General features: G+C 59.2%; 2 non-coding genes and 1 pseudogene across 2 annotated transcripts in view; all 3 read right to left on the bottom strand.

The window, feature by feature from the left end:
• LOC145275177 (large subunit ribosomal RNA) overlaps positions 1–2,621 on the bottom strand; it is a 5,725-nt gene extending 3,104 nt beyond the window's left edge. The window contains exon 1 of the ribosomal RNA XR_013867071.1: positions 1–2,621. This exon is cut by the window's left edge and continues 3,104 nt beyond it. This is a non-coding gene — a ribosomal RNA (large subunit ribosomal RNA).
• A 598-nt stretch (positions 2,622–3,219) lies between these two features.
• On the bottom strand, positions 3,220–3,377 carry LOC145275162 (5.8S ribosomal RNA). The gene has a single exon (XR_013867066.1). It is a non-coding gene; the product is annotated as a 5.8S ribosomal RNA (ribosomal RNA).
• A 398-nt stretch (positions 3,378–3,775) lies between these two features.
• On the bottom strand, positions 3,776–6,146 carry LOC145275168 (small subunit ribosomal RNA; annotated as a pseudogene).
• Positions 6,147–10,000: the final 3,854 nt, after the last annotated feature.

The following is a 10,000-nucleotide window of genomic DNA, read 5'->3' as shown; positions in this document are numbered from 1 at the left end:
CCGGGCTCGCGCCCTAGGCTTCCGTGCTCGCCGCGGCGCCCTCCTACTCGTCGCGGCATCGTTTCGGCGCGAAAGTTCATCGCTCCTCGCCGCGACGGTCCGGCATCGGTCCGTCGCTCCAGCGCCATCCATTTTCGGGGCCGGTCGATTCGGCAGGTGAGTTGTTACACACTCCTTAGCGGATTCCGACTTCCGTGGCCACCGTCCTGCTGTCTATATCGACCGACACCCTTTCGGGGATCTCATGGGCGTCGCGTTAGGCACCTTAGCCGGACGTTTGGTTCATCCCACAGCGCCAGTTCTGCTTACCAAAAGTGGCCCACTTGGCACTCGCATTCGAGGTGACCAACCGCCCAGCGAAGCGTGCTGGCGGCGGCGGCCGGATGGGTCGGCTCCGTCGTTCGGGAGAGTCGGCCCGTTCCACCCGTTCCGAGTTCGAGAGTAGGTCGAGGCCGTGAACGGCCCCGGGGCCTCCAATCGTTCGCTTTACCGGATGGAATTGCGACGATCGAGCGCCAGCTATCCTGAGGGAAACTTCGGAGGGAACCAGCTACTAGACGGCTCGATTGGTCTTTCGCCCCTACACCCGGTTCCGACGATCGATTTGCACGTCAGAGGCGCTTCGGACTTCCACCAGAGTTTCCTCTGGCTTCATCCCGACCGGGCGTGGATCGCCATCTTTCGGGTCCCTGGTCGCTCGCTACGCCAGAGTCGGCCGAGTCGTACTCGGAAAAAGGGGAAACCGACCCGGGGGTGATGCGCCCGCGCGCAGCGCCTAAACTCGACGACAAAATAGGACTAGTTCAAGCCGCGGGATCTCACCGATGGGCGGAAGGAGGATATGGAAGCTGGCGCCCGGCAATTCCCCTTTTTGGATGATGCGCCGGTCCCCTCTCGGGGAGGAGGGAAAAACAACCGCACGTCAGCCACGAGCCTTCCCTCTCCTATCTCTCTCGGGAAGAGAGAAAAAAGGAAAAGTTGCGGGCACCGCAGCAGCGACGGCGGAAGGCCGAAAACGCCGCGCCGGCGGGATCGGGCACGGCTCGGAGGCGGGTGAGGCGAGGAGAAGACGACGGCACGAGACCGACGACACCCCCCGACGACCCCCGGACGACTTTGCCACGACACCTCTCCCGATCGACGCCCTCCTACACGCTCTCTCGCTTTCGCTTCGCCTTCGGGGTTAGTCAGAGGTGGCCCCTACGACTCGCGAACGGCCAGGACTCCTCGGTCCGTGTTTCAAGACGGGTCGGGTGGGTTGCCGATGCACGTCGCTGACCCGGGGTGGCGGGCGGCTCGAGTAAAAAAGCGTCGCCGAGCGACCTCTCCGGAAACGGAAACGGGCGCGGGCGGGGTTGCCCCCGACAAGAACCCGAAACGTCGGCGAGGTGCGTGACGGCGAGGCCGCGCCAGTCCTATCCCGCCTCTCATCGCGCACGCGCCCGAGACGGTGGGGCGCCTAAGGAGCGACACACAGAGTGCGTCGCCCGCACGCGACTTCCGGCGGGATCAAAACGGACCGGCTCGCCACGTGTAACGGATCGTGTCAGATTTCCTCCGTTCCCGGCAGAAAGGGGCAGTTACGTTCGCGGGCCCGACGGCCGGTGGCCCCCGACTTCACAAGGTGGGAAGACGGGGGTTTTCAGGGTGATGAAACGCCTGCCGCCTACGGAAAAAAACCCGCGTGTTCGACCTGCACGCCGGGAACGGGTCGCGACGACGGACCGGAGGGGAAGTGCGTCCGGTGCCGGCCGCGCGGAGGTCGCGCCGAAGCGCCCGCGCCATGATTACGCCGAGCGATGATGAAGGGGACGGGTGCAGCGGAGTCGCGCGCGGAGGGAGCAGGAGGAAAGAAGAAGCGGCGGCGACGGATGCGGCGGGTTAGGGCCCGGCGGCAGCAGCGATCGAGAGGACGAGTCCCCTCCGTCGCAGCCAACCGACGCAGCCACCTACCGACGCCGCGGTCGTCACCACGTTTCCCTTCCCGCTATCCACGCGGCCCGTCTCCTTCGTCGGCGACGCGGGCACAAAAGCTGGAACCGCGGGGAACGAGTCCCCCGCGGACACGACGAACGACGACCTGTGCCGCGACGGCCTCTCTTTCAAGAACACACATCGAGTTTGGGCTCGAGCCTAGGCAGCACCGGACTGAGTCCCCCCGCGATCGCGGTGAGCGGTCCCACCCGTTTACCCCTGGGCGGTTTCACGTTCTCTTGAACTCTCTCTCCAAAGTTCTTTTCAACTTTCCCTCACGGTACTTGTCGACTATCGGACTCGTCCCGGTATTTAGCCTTGGATGGAGCTTACCACCCGATTTGGGCTGCGTTCCCAAGCAACCCGACTCTCGGATCGAAGGCCGTCGCTCGCCGTCCGCACCGAATGGGCCTGGCACCCGCCGCGGGCGGCCCCGATCGAGGGAACTCCGAACTATGCGAGACGAAAACGAACGGCTGCCTTCGACCCATGCGCCACACGTCCCGAAGCCTTTAACTTGCGACGGGATTCGGCGTTGGGCTTCTCCCGGTTCACTCGCCGTTACTAAGGGAATCCCGGTTGGTTTCTTTTCCTCCGCTTAGCGATATGCTTAAGTTCAGCGGGTCGTCTCGTCCGAGCCGAGGGCGGCGGTTTTTAGTAGAGTGTGGTGTTTGGAGGAGAGGAATCTCGATCGGTACCCTCCGTGTGACGACGGCTGGCCGATATAGCGCCCGTCCGACCGAAAATGAAGAAGCCAACAATTAAAAAAAAGCGTGGGTCCTCCCCATCCGACGTTGCGTTGCCTACGACGCGGCCACCTTTTTACGGTGCGACGGCCGTGCTCGTCGCGCTGCTCGAGGCGTCGCTGAGAGACACCTTCATGAGGCAGAGAGCGAGACGAGCAGGCGGCGCTTACGTCGGCAGTCGGTTAGGTCGGTACTTTTTTTTTGTTTTGTTCTCCCTTCGGCTGCTTTCGGACAGACTCCTCCTGCTCCTCCTCCACAGTGTTTCTTCACGCGGTCGAAAAGGGAAAAGACTCCGCGGTCTGCCAGCGGGAGACGAAGGAGGAGGCCGGAGAGGGTTTTAAAAAAAAAAAAGACATTGAAAGGAGTCAATTCTTTTTTTATTTTTCTTCCCCCTCGTCACTCGCTCCTGCGACGTCCCGGTTACCACCGTGCCGAGGACCGGGCGGGCACGGGGACGGCAAGATGTCGTTTCGTTAACGGAGAAAGACATGTAACGTTCCGCCTCTCGACCGGACGTGGCCCCGAGACAAGGGATCTCGGGGCCGCAATGTGCGTTCGAGGTGTCGATGTTCACTGAGTCCTGCAATTCGCATCAGTTATCGCGGCTGGCCGCGCTCTTCATCGACGGACGAGCCGAGTGATCCCCCGTCCAGGGTTCAGCACTTGGTTTTTTTATATTAGTTTTTGTTTATATAGATTTAGTAGTGTGCGAGGAGGTCTGTGCGAGGAGGCGTGACGGCATTGCAATGTCGCGAGTAGTTTGTTTTTTTAGCTAGCGGCGGTGGCACAGCGGCTGCAAAAAAACAAAAAAAACGATAAAGCGGCGACAAGGCAAAGAAGAAGCGGCCATCACTTGCGGTGGGCGAAAAAACAAACAGGTGGTAAGACGCGGAAGCAAGCAAGAAGAGCTGGGGCTTTAAAAACCTCCGCGTCACCACAAATCTATCTCTCGCTCCGCCTTTTATAGGTTTGTTTGCGCGCATTCGAGGCGTTGACGCCGACAGACAGAGGAGGTAGGCCGGAAAACAACAAACCAGTCTCGAACGGGAAAACGGTAATGATCCTTCCGCAGGTTCACCTACGGAAACCTTGTTACGACTTTTACTTCCTCTAAACGATCGGGTTCGGTCGTCTTCTCCAGGCATCGAACGCCGAGGCGTAGATGCACGAGTGTCGTGACGGACACGTCGCGCACTGCCCGGCGGCGTCGTCGGCCAGATCCGAGGACCTCACCGGACCGTTCGATCGGTAGTAGCGACGGGCGGTGTGTACAAAGGGCAGGGACGTGATCGACGCGGGCTGTTGACCCGCGCCTACCGGGAATTCCTCGTTCACGGGGTTGGTTACAGGCCCCGATCCCTATCACGGGAGGTGGTTCAGAGGTTTCCCAACCCTCTCGGGCCGGGGCGAAGTCCCCGCTGATACCTCCAGTGTAGCGCGCGTGCGGCCCCGGACATCTAAGGGCATCACAGACCTGTTATCGCTCCGCCTCGTGTGGCTTTCTGCCACCCGTCCCTCTAAGAAGTGCGTGAGAAAACCGACCCGGACCCGAGCGCCACGGAGGACGCCGAGCCCGCCGTAAAAATCACTGACATCGGCGCACTAGTTAGCAGGCCGGAGTCTCGTTCGTTATCGGAATCAACCAGACGGATCGCTCCACCAACTAAGAACGGCCATGCACCACCACCCACCGAATCGAGAAAGAGCTATCGATCTGTCAATCCTACCGGTGTCCGGACCGGGTGAGTTTTCCCGTGTTGAGTCAAATTAAGCCGCAGGCTCCACTCCTGGTGGTGCCCTTCCGTCAATTCCTTTAAGTTTCAGCTTTGCAACCATACTCCCCCCGGAACCGAACTCTGGTTTCCCGCAGGCTACCCGCCGGGTCATGGAAGCGAACGCCGGCGGATCGCCGGTCGGCATCGTTTACGGTCGGAACTACGACGGTATCTGATCGTCTTCGAACCTCCGACTTTCGCTCTTGATCGAGGAAAACGTGCTTGCCACACGCCATCGCTGCAGTTCGTCTTGCGACGATCCAAGAATTTCACCTCTAACGTCGCAATACGAGTGGCCCCGACCGCTCCCTTCGATCATTGCCTCGCCGTAGACGGAGACCGACAGACGTAGACGAGGCCCTCTTCCATCATTCCATGCTTATCGTATGCAAGCTTGAACAGCCCGCTCTGAGCACTCTAATTTTTTCAAAGTGAACGTACCGGCCGCCGCGGACACTCGGTTAAGAGCACCCTTGGAGGAGAAACCGCCGACCGCAACACGCGCGCAGACAAGACACGAAGCAGGGACTCGGAGCGGACCGGGGGGTTCAAAAAAAAAGAGGAACGCGCGGAAAGGGAGAGGGAGAGAAGCGCGGGGGTCAGAGTGCGGGGATGCGAATGAACGCACCCAAACACACACACGTAGCACCCCCCCGTTAGACTACTCCCGGAACCGAACCGACGACCACTTGTTTTTTTTTTCCCGGATCCCGATCACGACCTCCTCGTCCACCTCGCCGGCAGGACCGCGTGGCGGGTATGCTAGCGGTTGACACCGGCGGAAAGGGCCGGGAATGCGAACGGACGACCAAAGTCAACGACGGACGATGGCGCCGCCGCCCCGGGGCCGCTTGCGCGACCACGAACCCGAGTTCGGACTACGAGCTTTTTAACCGCAACAACTTTAATATACGCTACCGGAGCTGGAATTACCGCGGCTGCTGGCACCAGACTTGCCCTCCGGTTGGTCCTCGTTAACGGATTTGAAGTGTACTCATTCCGATCGCGGGGCCTCGACAGAGTCCCGCGTCGTTATTTTTCGTCACTACCTCCCCGTGCCGGGAGTGGGTAATTTGCGCGCCTGCTGCCTTCCTTGGATGTGGTAGCCGTTTCGCATGCTCCCTCTCCGGAATCGAACCCCGATTCCCCGTTACCCGTAGTAACCACGGTAGGCACTTAACCGACCGTCGACAGTTGATAGGGCGGACCCTCGAGAGACCCGTCGCCGGGCGTGAAAGCTCGTGCGATCGACCAGTGAGTTATCCAGAGTCACCAAAGCGGAGCGCGCCGCCCTATGAGCCCCGCCACCGAACGGACCCGCGAGCGGGAACGCCGACGACGGGAGGACGGAATGACGCGCATCGGTCTCAGTCTAATATGTAGCGCCGCGACCCGGAACGGCCGACGCGGGTGCCAGCGCGCGAGGCGTGGCGACGACGGCGCGCCGACCGATCGCGGCCTGTGTCACATGTATTAGCTCTAGAATTGCCACAGTTATCCATCGCCTCCGAGGAGGAATACGGTCCCGAGGATTAGGTCCGGTTCCTGAGCCATTCGCGGTTTCGCCCGTTCTAATGCGTGGCGTGAACTTACACTTGCATGGCTTAAGCTTTGAGACAAGCATATGACTACTGGCAGGATCAACCAGGTATCGTTGGAATTTGGGACTTTGTTTCGACAGAACGACAGACCGACCGACCGACCGACCGACATAAGACAGACAACTACAACGACGGGCACGTGTTTATTTATTTTTCGAGGGGGTTCGCCGTCAGAAGAAGCGCGCTGCCCGCGCTGATGGCCTCTTTTTTGTTTCTCCCCTGACTTGGACCGAGACCGAGACTCAAAGAACGAAAGCGACCAACGTCGACAACAACAACGACAACGGCACCCTTGACAGCGATACATACGACAAACGACAAGCAGCACGACGGCAGTGCACACGGACATCGAGGGTCAAGGTGCAGACTGAACTCGCCGAGGTCGTCGTCATCGTGGTCGCCATCGATTCCGTCTCGTCGTCGTCGTCGTCAACGTCCACGTCACAGCCGGCCGAGAAGAGAGAACAGACGACAGCGTCGACAACAACAACATCGACAACGGCACCCTTGACAGCGATACATACGACAAACGACAAACAGCACGACGGCAGTGCACACGGACATCGGAGGTCAAGGTGCAGACTGGAATCGTCGAGGTCGTCGTCATCGTGGTCGCCATCGATGCCGTCTCGTCGTCGTCGTCGTCGTCTTCGTCGTCGTCGTCGTCATCAACGTACCAACCGACCGAGACGAGAGAGCAAGCAACAACGTCGACAACAACAACGACAACGGCACCCTTGACAGCGATACATACGACAAACGACAAACAGCACGACGGCAGTGCACACGGACATCGGAGGTCAAGGTGCAGACTGAACTCGTCGAGGTCGTCGTCATCGTGGTCGCCATCGATGCCGTCTCGTCGTCGTCGTCGTCTCCGTCGTCGTCGTCGTCGTCGCCAACGTCAACGTCAACATCACAGCCGTCATCGGGGAGGAGCTGGACCAGGGCAGCGGCGGCGTAAATTTTCCCGTCACCTTCGTCGTCGCCTTCGTCGACCGACCGACCGACCGGCGTCGTGTTCGTGCTCGGAAAACCGAGGAGAGACAACGTGCACATGGCGCGTTCTCGCAAGCGGCTCCTCGGTCCGATTTTTTTGGGCGGCTTTTTCGAGCTTTTTTTTTTTTTTCTCACCCTTTCGTCCGTGCGACGGCGAACGTTAGGGGAAAAAAAAAAAAAAAAAAAAAACGACAACAACGCGGCGGACCGGGCGAACAACATCGTCGACACACACGACATTGACGACCGGTCCCCCTTTTCACAATCGCATCGAGATAAAAACGAACGAGTCCGATTCGAGCACCGAGTCGCGAGCGGGAGGACTGTCGGTGCAAGTATCGATCACTGACGTGAGCGCTTCGCCGGACAGAGGATGGCTCATCCGGCAGCCGTGCAAATCGACGGTATGGGAAGAACGAACAAGAAGAGCAACGACTTGATCGGCGGCTTGGGAACTGCGGACGGTGAAAACGGGTTAATCGACTGCGACCACGACTGCTCGATCGATCTTCTTTGGCGCTAACAAAGGTGGAGGTGGCGCAAGAAGGGACTAGCGCTATCACCGTCCACGTATCAGAAGATGCGGCGGCAGACGTCGACGCTTATGCGTTGTCGGACGAGAAGTCGCTGCAGCACGTGTACCGCGAGCGGGACGTCCAAGGTTTTGCCAGACGGAAAGAAATCGGGTGTCAGCGAACGTTCACACGGCTGTGAGATCGGACGCTGACAGGAGTAGGAGGCGGCAGGCAGGCGGCGGTTACGGCGGCGGCGCCTGCTGCTGCTCATCCTCCTGTTTGCTGCGGCGACTTCCAGGACGGGAGAGCATCGAACAACGTACGTATGGTTACAAGGGGATCAGGATCTACATAGTGCATCCCCCGCGGCTATTTTTGTTTGTTTGTTCGCTCGTTCGTTAATTCGTTCGTTCGTTCGTTCGTTCGTTACAATGTACGTTTTTCCGTTCGACGGCGGCAGAGAGCGGCGGCGTTTCTCCCTAATCCGGAGGATTTATCGGTCGCACAGCGATGGGTCGTTCGGCCGATCATCGAAAGATTCGCAGGTAGTGGTTGAATGGCAGAACGGCAGCAACAACAGCGGCGGCTGAGAGCGGCGAACGCTGAGGCGGAAGCAGAAGCTGCAGCAAACGTATCGGCTAAACATGGTGGACATAGATATGGCTGACGACGCGGGTACCACGACGACTATGGAACCAGGAAAAGGAGCCGTTAGTTGTTCCAACATATCGTTCGACACGTCGAGCAGCCCTAGGTCCACGGAGAAGCACACACACGTACCACGTATTATAACCTAACGACGATGAGCGGGCGCACGGTTGGCAGGAACGAAGGCGGCGGATCAAAACAAGTTGGAGCGCGGCGACAGCGATAACGGTGACAGCCCTAGGCGGCGGAGATGCCACTTTCTGACGCCTTTGCGACAAGCCCGTAGAGACGTTCCGGACCACCACGAGGCAAAGAGTCGCTGCTCCGACGAACCGACACACCAAAGTGTGCTTCCTACCGAACATGTTTTATAAAACTTTCAAACTGGAAAACCCCAGAAATGGTGTTGGTATTCGTCCAGACCCACCTCCGACACCTGAAAATGGTGGTCAAAAAAAACGTCGATTATACGAAGCGACATTTCTGGTCGGCGATTTTCCAGTTTTACGCCTACTGCCACATGGGGATGTCGGTAGGCGTCGCAAAGTGCCTTCTCGACGCCTAGGCACACCAGGACTTTGTCATTTTTTTCCCCCTCGACATTCCTGGTCCGGTCTATTCCGATTTTACACCTACCGCCATGTGGGGGTGGCAGTAGGCGTCGAAAAGTGCCTTCTCGACCGCTAGCGACACCACTACTTTATCGAGCTCTGGAGGCCCGCACACCGACCCGGGGGCCGCGGAGTCGACCCCGGGGGCCTCCTGGCGTCGCCGCCGCTCACTTGGACGCCTTCCGCAACCTGTGGTCCCGCTCGGGGCCGCCGGGAGCCTCGCCGACCTGACCGGTGTCGGTAGGCGTCTGGAAGCGCCCGGCCGACCTGGACGAGGTCCCCCTGGCCCCCGGGGGACACCCCTTAGTTGGATGGGGGTGCTGTCCCGGGCACACATGCAACCCGCGGCCGCCTACCGACAGCCCCCTTCGCTCGATCGCTACTCCTTTCCAACATATGTCGGAGAAGCCGGGCGGTTGTGAAACCCCAGAAATGGTGTTGGTATTCGTCCAGACCCACCTCCGACACCTGAAAATGGTGGTCAAAAAAAACGTCGATTATACGAAGCGACATTTCTGGTCGGCGATTTTCCAGTTTTGCGCCTACCGCCATGTGGGGGTGGCAGTAGGCGTCGAAAAGTGCCTTCTCGACCGCTAGCGACACCACTACTTTATCGAGCTCTGGAGGCCCGCACACCGACCCGGGGGCCGCGGAGTCGACCCCGGGGGCCTCCTGGCGTCGCCGCCGCTCACTTGGACGCCTTCCGCAACCTGTGGTCCCGCTCGGGGCCGCCGGGAGCCTCGCCGACCTGACCGGTGTCGGTAGGCGTCAGTCAAACTTGCTTAAGAGGCAAAGCCTCCTCACACCTTAAGAGAGTCACAGTTAGTCCCGCCGTTTACCCGTGGTCGTCGTCGGGGGTGCCGGTCGGTGTGTTTCGGCGTGTTTCTTTCTTACTTTAGCTCGCTCCTATAAGCTAACTCAGCAGCCCTGCTAAAATCAATTTATCATTATTTTCAATCTATCGAAAATCTTAATTTATTATTATTTTCCAACTATCGAAAATCTTAATAGAGTTGGGGTTTTTTGTTTGTTTTTTTTTTTAAATTCCATTGTAACAACAGACAGCCAGCCAGCAGCATGTGGTGTCGGTAGGCGTCTGGAAGCGCTTGAGGAGGCAGAGGAGTTGGCAAG

This window comes from Euprymna scolopes, unplaced genomic scaffold (assembly GCF_053919585.1).
Source record: "Euprymna scolopes isolate OS-2025 unplaced genomic scaffold, ASM5391958v1 sca63, whole genome shotgun sequence".
In the NCBI taxonomy this organism is placed as follows: Eukaryota; Metazoa; Mollusca; class Cephalopoda; order Sepiida; family Sepiolidae; genus Euprymna; species Euprymna scolopes.
This window is presented reverse-complemented; position numbering and strand designations above follow the sequence as displayed.